The sequence below is a fragment of the Saccopteryx leptura genome, chromosome 2 (genome assembly GCF_036850995.1).
Source record: "Saccopteryx leptura isolate mSacLep1 chromosome 2, mSacLep1_pri_phased_curated, whole genome shotgun sequence".
Taxonomy (NCBI): domain Eukaryota; kingdom Metazoa; phylum Chordata; class Mammalia; order Chiroptera; family Emballonuridae; genus Saccopteryx; species Saccopteryx leptura.
Window position 1 is genome coordinate 134,891,040 of NC_089504.1, and position 24,407 is coordinate 134,915,446.

Here is a 24,407-nt window from a genome sequence, read left to right on the forward strand (position 1 = left end):
GTTATGCATTGGTAAAGTATACATGTGTGTTTCTTAATTAAAAATATCTTTTTTCATAAATTAGGATGGTTTGGGGATGTTTCACAGAGCTAGAACGGATTAAATCTATTTCAGTTATGTTAAATGGGAAAAATTTGTTTGATATACGAGTTGACTGACTTATGAGCTCGGTTACAGAGCAAATTAAACTCATATCTCAGGGTACTACTGTATAGGCTTATCACTTTTATCCTCAGAAAGAGAGAAAGTTCCTTCCAACAACCACTGAACAATTGTCCTGAGCTTTGTGCTTGTTGGATGATCCCTGAGACAATTCATATGGTTAGGTTAAGACCCTGAGTGAGTTAGGACTGTGTTCCCTTCCCCTATCCCATTTCCCAATACCTGTGGCAAGGGGGTTGGGAGTAACTTTTGGCTTACAGCAATTAGGACTAACCTTGGAAATGGTTAGGGTCAATATTACTCAATATACCTGAATGCTACACAATGAGGGACAGAAATGTTTTGATTATAACTACCAGGTTCCCTTTAGTATACCCTTTTATTCTAATTAGCAAATATCTTCTATCTCCAAAATGTGTTAGCTTCATCTGGAGTTTCTTCTGGTCTTGGCACTAATGACAAATTATCTACTCCCAACGCATGCAAAATGCAATAAATGAATAAAGACAAAGTAATTGCAACAAAAATTTCCAACTGAACATAGAATATTTGGAAACACTACACAGTGGTCACTGAACCCTGTCATGTTCCATAGACAGGAGTGGTGAGGATGCCTGGCTGGCAGTGGTGTGTTGTTTGGGCAGCTATTGTTTTGCTCTCTGTGTCCTTTAGGGTCCCATCTGATATCGTCATTGGGGAAGATGCTCTTTTCAGAAGATTCCACTATTTTGACAGCCCATGTCCTATTGAGTTGAGTATAGAAATCTGAGGATTTTCCTAAGATTAAAAAGTCATAGGCTATTATTAATTAGGCTTGAAATTTATATACCAATATATTTTCCCTTTAATATTAGGTGAGTTTATTTATTTATTTATTTACATTTTTACCATTTGCTTCTTATTTCTGTAGGAAAGTAAACATGGCCAGAGACCTTGGGTAGTCCAAGATTTTGCATCTTGTAATTTATTCCTTCATTCGCTGCCTGTCTGAATTTAATTAACAGCCCATCCCGAAATCTTGGTCTAAAAGCAAGTACATTGGGGATATTCCAAAACAAAACCATAAGGGAGGAGGTATCAGTGATTTATTTCTTGTCTACATAATAAGCATAATTTTCCCTTTAGTTAAGCAGACATTAAACTGTTCTACCTTTACATGTTTAGGATTATTAGGATTTCAGACATTTAAGTTTGAGAACTGAAAGGTGATGTTCCTAAAAGTATCATCAACAAAGTTTGTTAGGTTCTTATAACCTTGATCATGCAAGGTAGGGATTATCCCTGAAATATTTTATTCAATCTGTATATCATCAGCATCACTGTTTCATAAATGAGAGTCAGTTTATAACATCTTTATGCTAATCAACAAACCCCTAATTTCACCTATAGGCCAATTTTTAACATTTATTTTATTGATTAGCAAAATCTTAGGTGTTAATGATGAAGTAACACATGAGTTCTAGATTATGGCAACTGAGGGTCTTTAGAGGACAAAGTAAATTAAATATCATGCATATGTACATTTATATCACATTTACTACATTAAAGTATTTTGAGGTAAAGTATAACAATAACACATTTAAACTAACTTAAAAAATATTCAATACCAGTGAGGCTCAGTAGCAGAAAAATCAAACTCTATCTTGATTTGATTTGAAGGCTCACATAACTGAACCATCTAATATAGGAAGACGAAGCGGCTCGAAAGGCATCTAATTAAAACTTTCAGTTTGTTCTTTATTTACATCATTTTGCCTTTATACACTGTTGTAAATCTTTGGTTAATAGAGCACAGTTCCAGCTACATGTCTCTTTCATTTACTTGGTCACAAGTTGACTGCCTTCAGCAACAAGGACCATGGGTTTTCTCATTCACTTCCAGTAGTAGAAAGGGAGCCAATTTGGTGGCAAAAGCCCTGTGATTGGAACCATTTCTTGTGACCAGGGGAACAACATTAAATTAAGGATTAGATTATCTCGATCAGATTAATTTTAGGATAGGGTGAGTTAATGCCACTCAGACCTTTCAGGTGTGTGCTATACAAGGAGAGAAGAGTGGAATAAATGTGGGAAAGGCAAGTGTCCACTACAACCATTTTCAAAGCAGATAAATATATAACGACTACATTGTTTTGGTTGTTGGAGTAAAAAAAAAAATTAACTTAAAGCACATGTAATAAAAACTCTGACTTCGTTTTTCTAATTTAATTTTTTTACATTCAACATTATTATTATTTTCAGGTGTACAGCATAGTGGTCAGACAATTATATAATTTATGAAGTGATCTCCTTGATAATTCTAGTACCCACCTAGCTCCATACGTAATCATTACAATATTATTGACTATATTCCCCATACCATACTTTATATCCTCCCCATGACTACTTTGTACCTACCAATTTGTATTTCTGTATCCCTTCACCTTCTTCACCCATTTCCTTGGCCTCCCTCCCATCTGGCAATCCTATTTGTTCTACCTATGAGTCTATTTCTTTAAAATTTTATTTTGTTTTTTAGATTCCACATATAAGTGAAATCATATGCTATTTGTCTTTCCCTCAAGGACTTATTCAACTTAACATAATACCCTTGAGTTCCATCCATGTTATCACAAATGGTAAGATTCTATTCCTTTTCATGGCTGAGTAATAAATATTCCATTGTATACTGGTACATCTTTTTATCCAATCATCTATTGATGGGAACTTGGGTACTTTCATATCTTGGCTATTGTAAATAATGCTGCAATGAACACAGGGGTGCATATAACTTTTCAAAATAGTGTTTCGGATATGTTTGGATATATATACAGAAATGGCATTGCTGGGTCATAAGATAGTTCTCTTTAATTTTTTGAGGAGCCTTCATACTATTTTCCATAGTGGTCGCACCAATTTTTCAATCCTATCACCAGTTCAAGAGCGTTCCCTTTCCCCACATCCTCACCAGCACTTACTCTTTCCTGATTTATTGATGACAGCCATTCTGAAAGATGTGAGGTGATATCTCATTGTTTTTAATTTGCATTTCTCTGGTGACTAGTGACATTGAGCATCTTTGTATATGTCTCTTGGTCACACTTATGTCTGGCCTCATTTTTGATGTTTGGCTATTGACAACTTTCAAGCCCTCTCTCATTCTCTCTTGCTCCACATCTGGGCCAGATGGTAAGGAAGCCCGGGTGCTTCTTTCTTTGGTGCGGGAAGGAAATTCAACCACACAAGCCCTGGTCACTGTGCAGGAATTTTCACTCCTAGCTACATGGCCCTAACTACCATAAAGCCCAAAGGCCAGTGTCTGCCCCACCCCATACTTTGGGACCTGTTTGAGAAGTAACTCCTGCACTTCCTAGAATGCTTCATCACGTGAGTAATGAATCTTCTTATACCCTCTTGGTGCATGTGTGGCATCAGGAGTCTTGATATAAATTACAGTTTGGGTTGGTATTCTTCTCATTTCTGTAGGTGACAGCTATGGCTACTAATCTACCTAATAAGTCTGGTTAATGTCTATCACCACATATAATTACAGTTTCTTTTCTTGTGATAAGAACTCTTTTCCTCCAATTTTTAAAAAGTTTTATTTAGAAAATTAAATTTAATGGGGTGACATTGATTAATAAGCATACATAAGTTTCAGGTAAATATTTCTGTGTCATTAGAACTGTTGATTGTGTTGCCCATCCCTCCCAGTTTTATTGAGATATTTGACATATATCACTCTATAAGTTTAAGGCATAAAGCATGATGTTTTGATTTATATATATTGTAAAAAGATTATTTCAGCTGGTTCAGTTAAGATCCATCTTCTCATACAAATGAAACAAAGAAGGAAAGAAAAAATTTTCTTCTTACAAGTTGAACAGTTGGAATTTATTCTCTTATCAACTTTTCCGTATATCATACAGCAGTGTTAGCTATAGTCATCAATGTTGTACATTAAAGTCCTAGTATCCTAAAACTGAAAATTTGTACCTCTTGACCATCTTTTCTAATTCTCCCTGCCCTCTACCTCTGCCTCCAGGCTCTGGTAACCACAAGTCTGATCTCATTAAAAAATTTTTTTTTATTCCACATATAAGTGAGATTATACATTATTTGTCTTTCTCTGTCTGACTTATGGTACTTAACATAATGCCTTCAAGGTCCATCAGTGTACTTGCAAAGTATGATTTTCACTTTTTTTTATGGCTCAATAATATCCCATTGTGTGTGTGTGTGTGTGTGTGTGTATGTGTATATATATATATATATATATATATATATACTACAACTTACTTATACATTCATCCATTGATGGACACTTAGGTTGTTTTTCATGTCTTGGCTATTGTAAATAATGTTATGAACATGGTGGTGCAAATATTTTTTCAAGTTACAGTTTTGTTTCCTTTGGATATGTTCCCAGAAGTGGAATTGCTGGATCATGTTAGTTTTATTTTTAATTTTTTGACGATCACTTATACTGTTTTCCACAGTAACTGTACCAGTTTGCAATCCCACCCACAGTGTACAAGGGTTTCTTTTCTCCACATCCATGCAAGCATTTATCTCTTGTTTTGATAATGGCCATTCTAACAGATGTGAGGTGATATCTTATTTTGAATTTAATTTGCACTTTCCTAATGACTATTGATGTTGAGTATCTTTTCATGTACCTGTTGGCCTTTTAGATATCTCCATTGGAGAAATGTCTATTTAGGTCTTTTCTCCATTTTAAAATTGGTTTATTATTATTATTTTCTATTGAGTTCTGAACTCTTTATGTGTTTTGGATATTAACCCCTTATCAGATACATGGCTTGCAAATACTTTTTCCCATTCTGTAGGTTGTCTTTTCACCTTGTTGATGGTTTCTTTTGCTGTGCAGAAGCTTTTTAGTTTGATGTCATCTTAATTTTGATTTTGTTGCTTGCATTACAGGTATCATATCCAAGAAATCATTACCAAAACCCCATGTCAAAAAGCTTTAATTTTATGGTTTCTTCTAGGAGTTTCATAGTTTTAGGCCTTAAATTTAAGTCTTTAATCCATGTTGCATTAATTTTTGTGAAGGGTGTAAGATATGGGTCCAGTTTCATTATGTTACATGTGAATATCCAATTATCCCAGCACCTATTTATTAAGGAGACTCTCTCTCTCTCTTTTTTATTTAGTATTCTTGTCTCCTCTGTTAAATATTAATTGACCATATATGCTTGGGTTTATTTCTGGGTTCTCTGTTCTGTTCCATTAGTCATTTGTGTTTATTTCAGTATCATACTATTTCAATAACCAAAACTCTATATGCTATCTTGCAATCAGGAAGTGTGATGCTTTCTGCTTTGTTCTTCTTTCTCAGGCTTTCTTTGGCTATTCGGGGTCTTTTGTGGTTCCACATAAACTTCGAGAGTTTTTCTACTTCTGTAAAAAATGCCATTGGAATCTTGATATGAAATGCATTGAATCTACCCATGGTTTTTGATAGTATTGACATTTTAACAATATTAATTCTTCCAAACCATGAACACAGGATACCTTTCCATTTATTTGTGTCTTCTTTGATTCTTACATCAATGTCTTGTAATTTTCAGAGTTGAGATTTTTCACTTCCTTAGTTACATTTACTCCTAACTTTTGATGCTATGGTATATGAGATTGAGTTCTTTCTTTTTCAGAAAAGTTGTTAGTATATAAAAACCTAACTTAGTATCCTGTAACTTAACTAAATTCATTGATTAGATCTGGTAATTTTTTGGTTGAGTCTTTAGAATTTTTTATACATAGAATCATGTAATCTGTATATGTAATCAATTTACTTCTTCTTTTCTAATTCTGATATCCTTTACTTCTTTTTCTTGCCTAATTCATCTAGGTAGCCTTCCTGTATTATGTGGAATAGGAGTGGTAAGAGTGGGCACCCTTGTTTTCTTCTTCAGCTTACAGAAAAATCTTTCAACCTTTCACAAAAAAAGTATGATGTCAGTTGAAGGTTTGTCATATATAGCCTTTATTATGTTGAGATATGTTCCTTTGGTGCTTGATTTGTTAAGAGTTTTTATCATGAAAGGATGTTGATATTTGTCACATGCTTTTTTTGTGTCTATTGAGATTATCATAATTTTCTTTTCCTCTATTAATGTTGAATATTACATTGATTTGCATGGGTTGAAACATCTTTGCAGCTCAGGGATAAATCCCACTTGATCACGTGCTGAATGATCCTTATAGTGTGCTGCTGAATTTGGTTTGCTAGTATTTTACTAAGAATTTTTGTATCTATTGTTATCAGGGATATTGGCCTGTAGTTTTCTTTCCTTGTAGTGTCCTTTTTTGGTTTCGGTGTCAGGACAGTGCTAGCTGTGTAAAATGAGTTTGGAAGTGTTCCTTACTCTACAATTTTTGGGGAGAGTTTAAAAAGGACATATGTTAATACTTCTCTAAATGTTTTGTAAAATTCACCAGTGACACCTTAGAGCAGTGGTTCTCAAAGTGTTCACCAGGGTTCACTGATGCGCCCTAGAAGATTTCCAGGTGCGCCCTATGGTATTCCAGAGAAATATGTGCCTGTTGGGGACCAAAAAACCAACAGGCTTTTGGAGTTTAGATTTTTGGGAGACAGAGGTGTGGGGAATTGGCTATAAGCTGACAGTCTGTCCAACCCCCCCACCTCACTTGACTGATTAGGTTGCAAAAGGCTGTTAAGCTGTGGTGCTGGATTGTTTACACTACCCCCTATGTTCCCTGGAAGGACTGGAGGCAAGTTTCTTCTATCCTTTGGTGTAAAGTTAAGATGATATGTATGATGGGGGTTTTCTGCGCTTAACACAATTAAGAGTAAAAAGAGAGGAATTCTCCAATGTATTGATGAGAAAATGAGAGTTTGTCTTTCCAATATATATGCCCAAACATTGAAGAAATCACTAGGATACTTCAGGTTCATATTTCTCATAAACACAAGAATGAAAAAACTTAACACATTCACACGGAACCTGCTGAATTTACTAAATCTTAATAAGAATGTATCTATATATATAAAAGATAAATTTTTGTTGTTTTTTAATTTTTTAAACCTCTTTTTTATTAATTCTACAAAGCAAAACTCAAAAACTGTAACATAAAAATGTTCTTTAATGTAAGAATAAATTTAATTTTGTCATATTTATTTTGTTTAATTATCATAAAAGCACTCTTGGACTTTATATTTTTTCTTTAATATTGTATATTTGACTTATTTCTCAGAAATATGTATATAGTGTGCCTACAATTATTTGTAGGATTTTAAATGTATTCCAACTTCAAAAAGTTTGAGAACCACTGCCTTAGAGCCTGGACTTTTCTTTGTTGGGGGATTTTTAATTACTGATTCATTTCTCCTTACTAGTAATCAGCTTATTCAGATTTTCTATTTCTTCCCAATTCAGTCTTGGTAACTTGTATGCTTTTAAGAATTTTTCCATTTCTTCTAGGTTGTCTGGTTGTATATATTTGTTCATAATAGCTTCTTCTTCTTTTTTTTCAGAGACAGAGAGAGAGTCAGAGAGAATGATAGGGACAGACAGACAGGAACAGAGAGAGATGAGAAGCATCAATCATTAGTTTTTCATTGCAACACCTTAGTTGTTCATTGATTGCTGTCTCATATGTGCCTTGATCATGGGCCTTCAGCAGATTGAGTAACCCCTTGTTCAAGCCAGCGACCTTGGGTCCAAGCTGGTGAACTTTGCTCAAACCAGATGAGCCCGCACTCAAACTGGCGACCTCGGGGTCTCGAACCTGGATCCTCTGCATCCCAGTCCAACACTCTACCCACTGCACCACTGCCTGGTCAGGCCTATTCATAGTAGCTTCTTATAATCTTTAAAAATTTTTTTGGAATCATTGGTAATGTTTCTTGTATCACTTATATTTTTGTTGGTTTAGTTCCTTTCCCTTTTTTCCTTGGTTAGTCTGGCTAAGGGTTTGTCAATTTTGTTTCTCTTTTCAAAAAACCAACTCTTGGCCCTGGCCGGTTGGCTCAGCGGTAGAGCGTCGGCCTAGCGTGCGGAGGACCCGGGTTCGATTCCCGGCCAGGGCACACAGGAGAAGCGCTCATTTGCTTCTCCACCCCTCTGCCGCGCTTTCCTCTCTGTCTCTCCCTTCTCCTCCCGCAGCCAAGGCTCCATTGGAGCAAAGATGGCCCGGGCGCTGGGGATGGCTCTGTGGCCTCCGCCTCAGGCGCTAGAGTGGCTCTGGTCACAACATGGCGACGCCCAGGATGGGCAGAGCATCGCCCCCTGGTGGGCAGAGCATCGCCCCTGGTGGGCTTGCCGGGTGGATCCCGGTCCAGGGCATACGGGAGTCTGTCTGACTGTCTCTCCCTGTTTCCAGCTTCAGAAAAATGAAAAAAAAAAACCAACTCTTAGTTTAGTTACTCTTTTCTATTGTTTTTCTGTTCTGTCTTATTTATTTGTTATCATCTTTATTATTTCCTTTTTTCTGCTAACTTTAGGCTAAGTTATTTTTCTTTAATTTTTGAGATCTACTGTTAGCAACTTCCAAATATACAACATAGTACTATTAACTACCATCCCTCATGCTGTACATTACATCCTATGCTTTTATCTCCAGTTATTTTATAACTGAAAGTTTGTATCTCTTGAGTGTTTCATTATTCTTATCAGCAAGTGAGCCATCTTTCTTCTAAATCCCCACCTCTCTGAAAGGTACCAGAAATTTGGGATACAATGTCAGTCCTTTCCCATAGCACTGCTGACTGCCTGCTTTCAAATCCTTTTCGCCAACCTCCCAGCAACTACTCAACTCAGGCCTTCATTATCCCTTATTTTGTTATTTCATTAGTCTTCTGATTTCTTTGTGTTGCCTGCCAGTCTTGGCCACCTCTTCCCTAACTAATAATTCACTGTCCACACTGCTGCTGAAATAATTCTTCCCAGCCTTGCTTAAATAATCCATTAGTTTTCCATTACTTTCTGGATAGAGTTAAAATTTGTCAGCAGGTTACAAAACTCATCATTTTGCCTATATACACTTCCTATTTCTGCTGCCACATTCCCACACACCATTACCTTGCTTCTAACATACTTACCTACACACTATACTTACTTCCATATCTGTAGGCAAGGAAATAGAAAGGGACATATTTCTTTTTCTGGAGCACAATTTTATCACTTCTTAGCTTGGCCAATTCTTACTGATTCTTCAAGACTCATCTTGAGCTTTACATTTTATGAAAAGTATTTCCTGTTTAACATGGTTGAGTGAGGTCCTTTTCTTCCACATTTTAAGAATAATCTTGATTTTGATGCTTGTTATTTCAGTATCTTATTTGTCTATATCTTTCTCAAAATTTGATGCTCTTGAGGGCAAGAACCATGTTTTTCATCTTACAAGGTCACAACCTGCTAGCGTATTAGACCTGCAGATACATATACAAAAAAGTAAATAATAAAACTAGATGGCTTATGGAAAGTACCCTGAAGAGTAATGAAGCCATAAGTTCTAGAGTAGATAAGAAGAACCACTGTGGAGAAATTAGGACCCTAATTCATTGTTAGTGAGAATGTAAAATTGTATATTCACTTTGGAAACATCTGGCAGTTTCTCAAAAGGTTAAACATAGGGTTACCACATGACCCAGCAATTCCACTCCTAGGAATATGTCCAAGAGAGATGGAAATATATGTTGACACAATATTTGTATATTAATATCCAAGGAAATATTAACCACAATAGCCAAAAGCACAACTAAAATGCCCATTGATTGATGACTGTATAAATGAACTTTGAAAACACGATGCAAAGTGAAAGAAGCTGGTTATAAAAGAATACATATTGCATACTTTCCTTCACATGAAATGTCCAGAATAGGCAAATCTACTTTGACATAAAGTGGATTAGTGGCTGCATAGGAATGAAGTGGGGGATGGAGGGAATAGAGGTGACTGAAAAAGTGTATAAAGTTTCTTTGGGGTGATGAAAATATTCTAAAATGATTGTTTTGTAATGGTTGTACAACTCTAACTATATTTAAACCACTGTAATGTACAGTTAATAAAAGAAAAGGCACAGATTATTGTGGGGAGGAAAGACTTCATGGAGGTGGCAGGATTTGAACTAACTGCTGAAGAAGTGATGTGAAAAGCAGAGGCAGCGTGTTACAACAAATAACAAAATAAACAAATATAACAAATAAATAAATAAATAAATAAATATGTTGGGCAGACCTGGCTTTGATCCCTGCTTGCCACTTGGTCAAATTATTCTTCCTTATGTTTGTATCCTCATGTAAAAAGTGAATATATTGATACACTTACTTTTGAAGATTATGGTGATTACAAATTAGTTAATAAATTTATGTGCTAATGCCAGGCACATAATAAATGCTCAATAAATATTAGCTTCTATTATTACTAGAAATGTAATAATATACATTTTTAAAGATTTTACTTACTGATTATTAGAGAGAAGAGAGGGGGGCATTGGGGAGGAATAGGAAGCCTCAACTCACAGTAGTTGCTTCTGGTATGTGTCTTGACTGGAGAAGTCTGGTGTTTCGAACTAGCGACCTCAGAAATCCAGGTTGATGCTTTATCCACTGAGCCACCACATGTCAGGCTGTTTAATAATATTTAATATTCAATTAGGTGGGACAAAGTGAGCCTGTAGATATATCAGTGAAACCCCCAGAAACTCATTTGAAGTTTCCATCAGAGAAAGACAGAAGACATAGAATGGTATAAAGCTAATTGTATTCAGTTTAAGAAACATCTATTGTATACCTGTATTCTAAACACTATACATTGTGCTAGATTGCTGGATATACAAAACTAATGTGAATTAGATTGCCAGATATACAAATGAGAAGTGTTTTTTTGAGTTGGTGGTCTACTAAGTGGGTAAACATATATGTTTAAGAAAGCATGCTATTTTCTATAATAGAAATCTGTTTGCTGTGTACACAAAGGAGGAGGAGGTGGGAAGGAAAAGGGGTGCAGAAGAGGTAAAATTTGTGCTCAACATTGAAACTGCTCACCAACCACTTGGGCTTGCATTTATTTGAGGATTGTCAGAACTACTTTTGACATTTGCCATCTCCAGTACAGAGCAGAGATTATTACTGGTTTGAACCAGTTTTGTTTTATGTAAAGATGAGAAAATAATGTTTCCCAAAATGTTAAAGAATGACTTATATAATGAATGTGAATATTCCAGAGACTCATGTTCAGATTTTCCAGGTTACTTGTCTTCTTTCTCAATAGACTTTAAACTCCATAAGGCAGAGATCTTGAGTGAATCTTGTTCCAAAATTGGCCCAGTACTGGCATATGGTATGCACTTTACAAACAAATATTCAATAAATGTTCTCCAGGATCCTCCCATGTCAAAATGAAATCTTCAACAAGTGGTCTACTAGTTGACTGTTTCTAACAGCTATTGACAGTCTGAAATGGACAACACATGCTTTCTTTGAAATAAAACTCTTATCAGTTACATCATTCTCTTTTATTTTTCTCTTGGAGAAGGTATTTGCCTGAATGCTTAGAGAAAAGGGGGTATCTTGGCAGCTGAAAATAAACTGTCTCTGAAATACAGATGGCATAATATACATTGCTGTGCTCTGGTGTTGAGGACAAGAAGTAATTGTAAAGCAGAGTTCTTTGAAGTCATCTAGTGTTGGTTTGGAGAGACTCGGGTTTAGGCCCATCCCTGTAGTTGAGAGTTCAGATATGCAAAGATGAGATGGAGCAGCTGGCTTGTCAATGTTTCTTGAACACTTAACTACATGTCACACAGTTCCTGTAGTTACTGAGCAGTGCTTGGAGGTGGTGAAGAGATTAGGCCTGACACTTCTCAAGAACAATCCTACAGAGTCCCAGATGGTAGTATGTTTTTGGGGATGGTCAGATTTGCATGGATTAGGCATAGAAACAGGGCCTGCCACTTAGGCTGTTACTAACAGGAAGTAGAGCTCTTGGGTCAATCCCGTTCAGAGGACAACGCTCGGCGGACCATTCCAGCCAGGGGTGCCTGGGTTCAGGGGTATCCCCTCAGCTCTGGCTTCAGCCTGTGGCCACGTGACACTCAAGTGTGCGTTGAGTGACGCGCGCAGCAATGGGCGGGCCTTGGAGGAAATCAACTTCCGGGGGCAGAGGTGGTCCAAGCCGGGTGGTGTGTGGGCTACACCACCTTGTGTGCCTGGTGGTGGTGGTTTCACCTTCAGGTCTGGGGTCGTGTCCCGGGCGTGCGCGTGCGGGTCTGTGTGCTGGGGGGTGGCTCACCTAGCAGCGAGGCTGAGCGGCGCGGCAGTAGCGGCGGCGGCGGCGAGCGGGAGCAAGGAGCAGGTAAATGGATGCTCGCCGTCTAGGCCTGGGTCTGGGTCCAGGTCCCCACGCCGCGTGAGGCGGGCGGTGCGCCGGGAGGCGGCCTGGGCGCGGGCCCGGAGCGCCGCACCCCGGCGGGGAGCGCGGCCCAGCTTCCACGCTCCCCGCCAGCTCGGGCCTCGCCTGGACCGGAGTCGGGGGCAGGACCCGCCTAGGGTGGACCCCAGCCTCGCTCCCGCGCGCAGGGAGTGCCCACCTGCACTTGCATTCGCCGGCAGGTTTCGGCCCCTGCATGTTCCAGAATCAAATGTTTTCGAAAGTCTACGCACAAGTCCACGTGATTATTGTGTCACGGAAACTCCCATCGAACCGAGGCTGATCCTTGTCGAGTATTCACCGATCGCGCCTGCCTGCTTTGTGTTTTCCCTTCCACTTTGCCAAGTGCACCCGGGCGAAAGGTCTATGTCCGTCAGCTACATGTTGCAATAAAAGTGACATTTCGGGGTTGAGGCAGGAGGTAGTAAGTTTCCAAGTGGTGAGGCATTCTTCAGTCCCATAAGTGCGCCCCTTTCCCCCCCCAATAAAGATGTTTCCTCCATCTGCCCCAGTTGTGTACTGCGGAGGAAAGCTTTGGACATGAAGACTATTTTGGGTTTTATTTTAAGGAGTGGCAACTCTATTAAAAGCTCACTGATTTTTTTTTTTTTTTTTTGTAAAATGATGATGTTGCCGCTGCTACTCTCACTTGCTTCCCTGATGAGAGTTGGGGCAGAGCCTGATTTCCTGGAGGGTCAAGTTCTGGCTACAGCTGTTGGTGACTCAGCGGTCCCTTAAGAATTCCGACTCTTAACTTCCCTCCCACTCTGAACTGGGCAGGTCCTGATACCACCTTCCTCTTTTAAATATCAGGGATGTATCTGGATGATGGCTTTTGGAAATAGTTTGCATGTTCCGTGATGGAGTGATTGGGGTGGGCTGACATTTCACCTCATCATTGGGATGGGCGAACATTTCACCCAACAATTTAAGTCAAAATACTCAGAATATTTAGTTGGGTGGGGTGACAGGGACAGACAATAAATTCTTTTGGTTCTATGCCATAGGACAGCTCTACACTTCTAATCATCCCATTTGCTCTCTGCTACAATTTTTGTTACATTGAGGATTAGGGTTTGGTCTTTACTTGTCAGGTAAATGAAGCTGGTGGTGGGGGTGGGGGTGTGCCAGAAGAGGCACCTGTGTGAAGCTGCCTAGCCTGTAATTTTCATGGTAGAGAATTGCCCTGGTTACAAAGTTTGCTCTCCTCCAGGCAGGCTAAGAGGTTCTGTGTGTGGGGAAATCTTGCTATGAACTGGTTTCTTAGCAACAGTGTAAGCCAAATGAAATAAATATAAAGAAAACAAAAGTGATGAAAGTTACAACTTACCTCTTAACTTTTATTAAATGGAAAAGTATATGTTCAATTGGAGTGATCAACTCGAAACTTGATAGCTTTTGCTTTAATCATTTTAATACCAGACAAAAAGAAAGCGCAGAAGGTCATCACAGAGAGGACAGCACCTCTTTTGGGGACCAATAAAAAGAGAAGACAGGTGATTACCAATTTAACTGGTCTAAAGCTAAATGAACGAACGAATAGTAATTTGCCTAATAAGAGGCATTTTGTCTTGTGGCTGTAGATGTAAGATTAGTAAAGTATATAGGATTGTGCATAAAGAAAGCTATTTGAAGGTTTATCATCTTTCTTTTGACAGCAGCAGTTAGGCTGGGAGTGAGTGTGGAGGGGTAAATGAGACCTTTTCTATTAGTAAATTGAAAGGGAATGTTTAGGTAAGTTGTTTTCAATTTCTAGCTCCTAATCACAGTACTCTTTTTTTTTTTTTAATGTATTTTTCCGAAGTTAGCATGGAGGCAGTCAGACTGCCACATGCGCCTGACGGGGATCCACTTGGCATGCCCACCAGGGGGTGATGCTTTGCCCATCTGGGGCGTTGCTCCATTGCAGTGGGAGCCATTCTAGCGCCTGAGGCCATGGAGCCATCCTCAGCACCTGGGCCAATTTTGCTCCAGTGGTGCCTTGGCTGTAGGAGGGGAAGAGAGAAAGAGAGGAAGGAGAGGGGAAAGTGTGGAGAAGCAGATGGGTGCTTCTCGTGTGCCTTGACAGGGAATTGAACCCGGAACTTCCACATGCCGGGCTAATGTTGTACTGCTGATCCAACTGGCCAGGGCCTACAGTACTCTTTTATAAACTTGTTCCTTGTGACTTTTGGCCTTTCTTTAAAGCTCATCAAATTTTATTTTCTGTCCAGAGAATCAGAATTTTTAAAAGGCACTTTTAAGGCCAGTGGCCATTCACATGCAGGTTCTCATTAAATTCGGGCAGATGGTAAAGAGACGGTGGAGTTGGAGGATGGTGGGTCATTCTGTTTATTGGTGTCTCACCAAGACAGGCAAGCCACAAGAGAAGACAAGGGAAAAGCAAAAAAGCTGCTTTTCCTATGGATGGCAAGAGATCAGGGATAGGAGAAAAAAGAAATCCTCCTGTACCTCTCAGTGGTGGGGGCAGTATCTCCCAGTAAAACGGGTTGGGAACCTATGGCTCGCGAGCCAGCTGTGGCTCTTTTGATGGCTGCATCTGGCTCACAGGCAAATCTTTAATAAAAAAAAATAATAACATTAAAAATATAAAACATTCTCATGTATTACAATACATTCATTTCCTACTGCTCATGTTCATGGTTGCGTGTGGCTGGAACCAATCACAGCTGTCCTGTGGGACAACACCAAATTTTTATTGGGTAATTCCTAATGTACAGGGGTCCGTTGTATGGCTTTCATGGAATTACATTTTAAAATATATGGCGTTCATGGCTCTCTCAGCCAAAAAGGTTTCTACCCATGCAGTAAAACATTATCAAGACAATGGCCCCTCCCAATCAGGAAGGCAGCCTGCAACCTCATAGACCACTATATCTGGCTGCCCAGCCCCCAATGCAAACTATAAGCAAGCAAACATATACATCATATTTACAAACTTATTTGACCAACAGCACTCCTCTTTACATGGACTTTTTTTTTATTATCAATATCTGTTTTTTTCTTTCTTACTAATGATAAGTCAGTTTTTTGAATTTGCAGTGTATCTAAGAATTTTTGGTTTCCTCACTGTCTCTCCCCTAACCCCATACCCAGTAAGCTTATTTAATTTAATGCATATTTTTCAAAAAGGGTATGTATGTTCTGTGTCTTTTAAGATTTAGGTTTACTGAGGTATAATTTACAAGTTAAAAATCATTCTTAGTATTTCACTGTTTGAATTCTGACAAATGCATATAGACCTGTAACCACCACCACAATCCAGACAAAACATTTTCATTGCTTCAGAAAGTTCCCTCATGCCCCCTTTTTTAGTCTATTCCCTTCCCTTACCTATAGGTCCTGGCAACCACTTACCTGTTTCCTGTTCCTATAGCTCTGTCTTTTCTGGAATGTTATATAAGTGGAATCCTTCTGTATGTAGAATTTGTTTCTAGTTTCTTAATGCTTTTTTCATGTTGATGTATGTATAAGTGCTTTGTTCTCTTTTATTGCCAAGTACTGTTTCATTGTATGAATATATCACAGTTTATCTATTTACTCATTGATGGACATTTAGGTTGTTTTTATTTTGGGCATTTAGAACTGAAGTTGCGATAGACATTCATGTATAGGTCTTTGTGTTGAAATATGTTTTCACTCCTTTTGATTAAATGTCTAGAAGTGATATTTGTGGATCATGTGACAAGTTTGTTTAACTTATAAGGAATTACCAAACTATTTTTCAAGATACCTGCTTCATTTTGTATTCCCTACCAAAGATGTTTGGTGGTTACAATTGTTCCACATCCTGGTCAGTATTAATCATTTTATTTTAAGTATTCTAAAAGGTATTTCATTAAATAAACCTTAAAATATCTCATTGATGTCTTAATTAGCATTTTCCTATTGACTAATATGTTGAGCATCTTTTCATGTGCTATTATTTGCTATCTTATTTTTTTATGTGTAAATCTTTGGTGAAATGCCTCATCAAATATTTTGATTATTCTTTGTTTTTTAGTTCTGCATTTTATCAATATTTCACCTTTGTTGAGATATTATTGACATAATATATGTAAATTTAAGTATGATGATTTGATACATATATATGTGTGTGTGTGTGTGTGTGTGTATATATATATATATATATATGGTAAAGTGATTACCACGATAAGGTTAGTTACACCTCTATCCCCTAACAAAATTACCTTTATGTTTTTGTGGTGGTTGTGATGATATTTAAAATCTGCTTTCTTAACAATTTTTAAGTATATATAGTACAGCATTGTTAATTATAATCACCATGTCGTATATTAGATCCCCAGAACTTATTCATCTTTTAGCTGGAAGTTTTTACCCTTTGACAAATATGTTCCCCATTTCCCTTACTCTCAGTTCTTGGCACCCCCTATCTCTATTACTATGAATTTGGCTTTTTAAGAGTTCATCTCTAAGTGATATTACTCAGTATTGGTCTTTCACTTAGCATAATGCCCTCATGGTCCATTCATACTGTTGCTTGAGAGAGACAGAGACAGACAGACAGACAGACAGGAAGGGAGAGTGATGAGAAGCATCAACACGTAGTTGCAGCACTTTAGTTGTTGACTGGATGCTTCTCATACGTGTCTTGATGGGGAAAGGGGTGATAGGGGCTTCAGCCAAGCCAGTGACGCCTTGCTCAAACCCATCAGTTTGATGGCTCTTAGATTGTTTCTGTATCTTGGCTTTTGTGAGTAATGTTACTATGATCATGGGATTTAGCTATCTCTTTGAGACAGTGATTTCATTTCCTTTTTTTTAAAATTAATTTTAATGGGGTGACATTGGTAAATCAGGGTATATATGTTCAGAGAAAACATCTCCAGGTTATTTTGACATTTGATTATGTTGCATACCCCTCACCCAAAGTCAAATTGTCTTCCATTACCTTCTATCTGGTTTTCTTTGTGCCCTTCCCCTCCCCACCCTCTCACTAGCTCCCTCCCCAACCACCATACTCTTGTCCATGTCTCTGAGTCTCATTTTTATGTCCCACCTATGTATGGAATCATATAGTTCTAAGTTTTTTCTGATTTACTTATTTCACTCAGTATAATGTTATCAAGGTCCATCTATGTTGTCATAAATGATCCGATGTCATCATTTCTTATGGCTGAGTAGTATTCCATAGTATATATGTACGAAAGCTTTTTAATCCACTCGTTCACTGAGGGACACGTGGGCTGTTTCCAGATCTTCGCTGTTGTGAACAACGTTGCCATAAACATGGGGGTGCATTTCTCCTTTTGGAACAGTGTTATAGTGTTCTTAGGGTATATTCCTAAATGTGGGATAGCTGGGTCAAAAGGCAGTTCGATTTTTAATTTTTTGAGGAAACGTCATACTGTTTTCCACAGTGGCTGCACCAGTCTTCATCCCAACAGCAGCGCAGGAGGGTTCCCTTTCTCCCCATCCTCGCCAGCACTTATTCTGTGTTGTTTTGTTGATGAGTGCCATTCTGACGGGTGTGAGGTGATATCTTATTGTGGTTTTAATTTGCATTTCTCGAGTGATTAGTGATGTTGAGCATTTTTTCATATGCCTGTTGGCCATCTGTATGTCCTCTTTGGAGAACTATTCATTTCTTTTGCTCATTTTTTGATTGGATTGTTTATCTTCTTGGTGTTGAGTTTTACAAGTTATTTATGAATTTTGGTCATTAACTCCTTATCAGACATATTGTTGAATATGTTCTCCCATTGTGTAGTTTGTCTTTTTATTCTGTTCTTTTTGTCTTTTGCTGTGCAAAAGCTTTTTTGTTTAATATAGTCCCATTTGTTTATCCTGTCTTTTATTTCACTTGCCCATGGAGATAAATCAGCAAATATATTGCTGCGATAGATGTCGGAGAGCTTACTGCCTATGTTTTCTTCTAAGATGCTTATGGTTTCACGGCTTACATTTAATCTTTTATCCATTTTGAATTTATTTTTGTGAATAGTGTAAGTTGCTGGTGTAGATTCATTTTTTTGCAGGTACATGTCCAATTTTCCCAACACCATTTGTTAAAGAGGCTGTCTTTACTCCATTGTATGCTCTTACCTCGTTTGTCAAATATCAGTTGTCCATCAAGGTGTGGGTTTATTTCTTCGTTCTCTGTTCTGTTCCATTGATCTATATGCCTGTTCCTATGCCAGTACCAGGCTGTTTTGAGTACAATGGCCTTGTGGTATACCTTGATATCAGGAAGTGTGATACTTCCTGCATTATTCTTCCTTTTCAAGATTGCTGAGGGTATTCGTGTTCTTTTTTGGTTCTATATAAGTTTTTGGAATATGTGTTCTATATCTTTGAAGTATGTCATTGGTATTTTAATTGGTATTGCATTGAATTTATAAATTGCATATGGGTAATATAGATATTTTAATGATGTTTATTCTTCCTATCCATGAACATGGTATATGCTTTCACTTATTTATATCTTCCTTAATTTCTTTTTTCAATGTTTTACAATTTTCCGAGTACAAGTCTTTAATCTCCTTGTTTAAATTTATTCCTAGGTACTTTATTTTTTTGGTTGCAATAGTGAAGGGGATTGTTTTCTTAACTTCTCTGACGGTTCATTTTTGGTGTATAAAAATGCCTCTGATTTCTGAGTATTAATTTTAAGTCTCAGTCAAAAAACTACTGGACCTTTCTGAATTCATTTGTCAGGTCCAGTAGTTTTTTGACTGAGACTTTAGAGTTTTCTATATACAATATCATATTATCTGCAAATAATGATAGTTTTACTTCTTCTATTCCAATTTGGATGCCTTTATTTCTTCTTCTTGTCAGATTGCTGTGGCTAGGACTTCCAGTACTATGTTGAATAAGAGTGGTAAAAGGAGGCACCCCTACCTTGTTCCTGATCTTAAGGGGATTTCTTTTAATTTTTGTCCATTGAGTATGATGTTGGCTGGGGTTTGTCATAGATGGCCTTTATCATGTTGAAGTATGTTCCCTGTATTCCCACTTTGCTGAGAGTTTTGATCATGAATGGGTGCTGGATTTTATCAAATGCTTTTTCTGCATCTGTTGAAATTATCATGTCGTTTTTCTCCTTCCTTTTGTTTATGTGATGAATCACATTGATTGATTTGCGAATATTGTACCAGCCTTGCCTTTCCAGAATAAATCCCACTTTATCATGGTGTATGATTTTTTTCGTATATTGCTGGATCCAGTTTGCTAATATTTTGTTGAGGATTTTAACATCTATATATTCATCAGGGATATTGGCCTATAATTTTCTTTTTTTTTTTTTTTTTTTGTATTTTTCTGAAGCTGGAAATGGGGAGAGACAGTCAGACAGACTCCCGCATGTGCCCGACTGGGATCCACATGGCACGCCCACCACGGGGCGACACTCTGCCCACCAGGGGGCGATGCTCTGCCCCTCCGGGGTGTCACTGTGTTGCGACCAGATCCACTCCAGCGCCTGGGGCAGAGGCCAAGGAGCCATCCCCAGCGCCCGGGCCATCTTTGCTCCAATGGAGCCTTGCTGCGGGAGGGGAAGAGAGAGACAGAGAGGAAGGAGAGGGGGAGGGGTGGAGAAGCAGATGGGCGCTTCTCCTGTGTGCCCTGGCCGGGAATCGAACCCGGGACTTCTGCACGCCAGGCCAATGCTCTACCACTGAGCCAACCGGCCAGGGCCCAATTTTCTTTCTTTCTTCTGTCTTTGCCTGGTTTTGGAATCAGAATTATGCTTGCCTCATAAAAGGAGCTTGGAAGTCTTCCTTTCTTTTGAATTTTTTTTTTTTTTTTTTTTTTTTTTTTTTTTTATATTTTATTTTATTTATTTTTAATGGGGTGACATCAGTAAATCAAGATACATATATTCAAAGACAACATGTCCAGGTTATCTTAAAGTTCAATTATGTTGCATACCCATCACCCAAAGTCAGATTGACCTGTCACCCTCTATCTAGTTCTCTCTGTGCCCCTCCCCCTCCCCCTTCCCTCTCCCTCTCCTCCCTCCCCCCCGTAACCACCACACTCTTATCAATGTCTCTTGGTTTCACTTTTATGTCCCATCTATGTATGGAAAAATGCAGTTCCTGTTTTTTTCTGATTTACTTATTTCACTCCGTATAATGTTGTCAAGGTCCCACCATTTTGCTATAAATGATCCGATGTCATCATTTCTTATGGCTGAGTAGTATTCCATGGTGTATATGTGCCACATCTTCTTTATCCAGTCATCTATTGATGGGCTTTTTGGTTGTTTCCATGTCCTGGCCACCGTGAACAATGCTGCAATGAACATGGGGCTGCATGTGTCTTTACAAGTCAATGTTTCTGAGTTTTTGGGGTATATACCCAGTAGAGGGATTGCTGGGTCATAAGGTAGTTCTATTTTCAGTTTTTTGAGGAACCACCATACTTTCTTCCATAATGGTTGTACTACTTTACATTCCCACCAACAGTGGATGAGGGTTCCTTTTTCTCCACAACCTCTCCAACATTTGCCATCACCTGTCTTGTTAATAATAGCTAATCTAACAGGTGTGAGGTGGTATCTCATTGCAGTTTTGATTTGCATTTCTCTAATAACTAAAGAAGATGAGCATCTTTTCATATATCTGTTGGCCATCTGTATTTCTTCCTGGGAGAAGTGTCTGTTCATATCCTCTTCCCATTTTTTTATTGGATTATTTGTTTGTTTGTCGTTGAGTTTTATGAGTTCTTTGTATATTTTGGATATTAGGCCCTTATCTGAGCAGGTGTTTAAAAATATCATTTCCCAATTAGTTGGCTGTCTGTTTATCTTGTTATCAATTTCTCTTGCTGAACAAAAACTTCTTAGTCTGATGTAGTCCCATTCATTAATTTTTGCTTTCACTTCTCTTGCCTGTGGAGTCAAATTCATAAAATGCTCTTTAAAGCCCAGGTCCATGAGTTTGGTACCTATGTCTTCTTCTATGTACTTTATTGTTTCAGGTCTTATGTTTAGATCTTTGATCCATTTTGAGTTAATTTTAGTACAGGGGGACAAACTGTAGTCCAGCTTCATTCTTTTGCATGTGGCTTTCCAGTTTTCCCAGCACCATTTGTTGAAGAGGCTTTCTTTTCTCCATTGTGTGTTGTTGGCCCCTTTGTCAAAAATTATTTGACTATATATATGTGATTTTATTTCTGGGCTTTCTATTCTGTTCCATTGGTCCGAGTGTCTATTTTTATGCCAATACCATGCTGTTTTGATTGTCGTGGCCCTATAATAGAGTTTGAAGTCAGGTATTGTAATGCCCCCAGCTTCGTTCTTTTTCTTTAGGATTGCTTTGGCTATTCGGGGCTTTTTATAGTTCCATATAAATCTGATGATTTTTTGCTCCATTTCTTTAAAAAATGTCATTGGAATTTTGATGGGAATTGCATTAAATTTGTATATCGCTTTGGGTAATATGGCCATCTTAATTATATTTATTCTACCTAACCAAGAACAAGGAATATTCTTCCATCTCATAATGTCTTTTTCGATTTCCCTTAACAATGGTTTATAGTTTTCATTGTATAAGTCTTTTACATTCTTTGTTATGTTTATTCCTAGGTATTTTATTTTTTTTGTTGCAATCGTGAAGGGGATTATTCTTTTGAGTTCATTCTCAAATGTTTCATTGTTGGCATATAGAAAAGCTGTTGACTTCTGTATGTTGATTTTGTATCCTGCGACCTTACTGTATTGGCTTATTTTTTCTAGAAGTATTTTTGTGGATTCTTTGGGGTTTTCGATGTATAGGATCATATCATCTGCAAAAAGTGATAACTTTACTTCTTCTTTTCCAATATGGATGCCTTTTATTTCTTTGTCTTGTCTGATTGCTGTGGCAAGAACCTCTAGTACCACATTAAATAAGAGTGGAGAGAGTGGACAACCCTGTCTTGTTCCTGATTTAAGGGGGAAAGCCTTCAGTTTTGTGCCATTTAGTATGATGTTAGCTGATGGTTTATCATATATGGCCTTTATCATGTTGAGATATTTTCCTTCTATACCCATTTTGTTGAGAGTCTTAAACATAAAATTGTGTTGTACTTTATCAAAAGCCTTTTCTGCATCTATTGATAATATCATGTGATTCTTGTTCTTTGTTTTGTTGATATGGTGTATTATGTTGACCGTTTTACGTATGTTGAACCATCCTTGAGATTCTGGGATGAATCCCACTTGATCATGATGTATTATTTTTTTAATATGTTGTTGTATTCGATTTGCTAGTATTTTGTTTAGTATTTTAGCATCTGTATTCATTAGAGATATTGGTCTGTAGTTTTCTTTTTTTGTGCCATCCTTGCCTGGTTTTGGTATAAGGGTTATGTTTGCCTCATAAAATGTGTTTGGAAGTATTGCTTCTTCTTCAATTTTTTGGAAGACTTTCTGTAGAATAGGAACCAAGTCTTCTTTGAAGGTTTGATAAAATTCGCTGGTATAGCCGTCTGGGCCTGGACTTTTATTTTTGGGGAGGTTTTTAATGGTTTTTTCTATTTCTTCTCTACTAATAGGTCTGTTTAGGCTTTCTGCTTCTTCATGACTCAGTCTAGGAAGGTTGTATTGTTCTAGGAATTTATCCATTTCTTCTAGGTTGTTGAATTTAGTGGCATAAAGTTTTTCATAGTATTCTACAATAATTCTTTGTATATCTACGATGTCTGTGGTGATTTCTCCTCTTTCATTTTGGATTTTGTTTATATGAGTTCTTTCTCTTTTTTCCTTGGTAAGTCTTGCCAAGGGTTTGTCAATTTTGTTGATTTTTTCAAAGAACCAGCTCCTTGTTCTATTAATTTTTTCAATAGTTTTCCTGTTCTCTATTTCATTTATTTCTGCTCTGATTTTTATTATCTCTTTTCTTCGGCTGGTTTTGGGTTGTCTTTGTTCTTCATTTTCTAGTTCCTTAAGGTGTGAAGTTAAGTGGTTTACTTCGGCTCTCTCTTGTTTGTTCATATATGCCTGAAGTGATATGAACTTCCCTCTTATCACAGCTTTTGCTGCGTCCCATAGATTCTGATATGTCGTATTATCATTTTCATTTGTCTGTATATATCTTTTGATCTCTGCACTTATTTCTTCTTTGACCCATTCATTCTTTAAAAGTATGTTGTTTAGCTTCCACATTTTTGTGGGATTTTTTCCCTCTTTTTTGCTGTTGAATTCTAGTTTCAAGGCTTTATGATCAGAAAATATGCTTGGTACAACTTCAATTTTTCTGAATTTGCTGATGTTGTTTTTGTGGCCCAACATATGGTCAATTCTTGAGAATGATCCATGTACACTGGAGAAAAATGTATACTCAGTCACTTTGGGATGAAATGTCCTGTAGATGTCTATCATATCCAGGTGCTCTAGTGTTTTGTTTAAGGCCACTATGTCTTTGTTGATTCTCTGTTTGGATGACCGATCTAGATCCGTCAGCGGTGTATTGAGGTCTCCAAGTATGATTGTATTTTTGTCAGTTTTTGTTTTAAGGTCAATAAGTAGCTGTCTTATATATTTTGGTGCTCCTTGGTTTGGTGCATATATATTAAGAATTGTTATGTCTTCTTGATTCAGTGTCCCCTTAGCCATTATGAAATGGCCATTTTTGTCTCTGAGTACTTTTGCTGTCTTGTAGTCAGCTTTATCAGATATGAGTATTGCTACGCCTGCTTTTTTGTGGATGTTATTTGCTTGGAGTATTGTTTTCCAGCCTTTCACTTTGAATTTGTTTTTATCCTTGTTACTTAGATGAGTTTCTTGTAGGCAGCATACAGTTGGATTTTCTTTTTTGATCCATTCGGCTACTCTGTGCCTTTTTATTGGTGAGTTTAATCCGTTTACATTTAGTGTAATTATTGACACTTGTGAGTTCC

General features: G+C 37.7%; 1 protein-coding gene across 3 annotated transcripts in view; it reads left to right on the plus strand.

Annotated features, from left to right (window-relative positions):
• Nucleotides 1–11,146: 11,146 nt before the first annotated feature.
• Nucleotides 11,147–24,407, plus strand: part of CCDC91 (coiled-coil domain containing 91) — a 380,006-nt gene continuing 366,745 nt past the window's right edge. The window contains exon 1 of one of the 3 annotated variants that reach the window (XM_066368875.1): nucleotides 11,147–12,485. The gene's annotated coding sequence lies outside the window, so the exon portion shown is untranslated. The remainder of the gene's footprint in view (nucleotides 12,486–24,407) is intronic. The other 2 variants (XM_066368874.1, XM_066368876.1) reach the window with 2 other exon arrangements.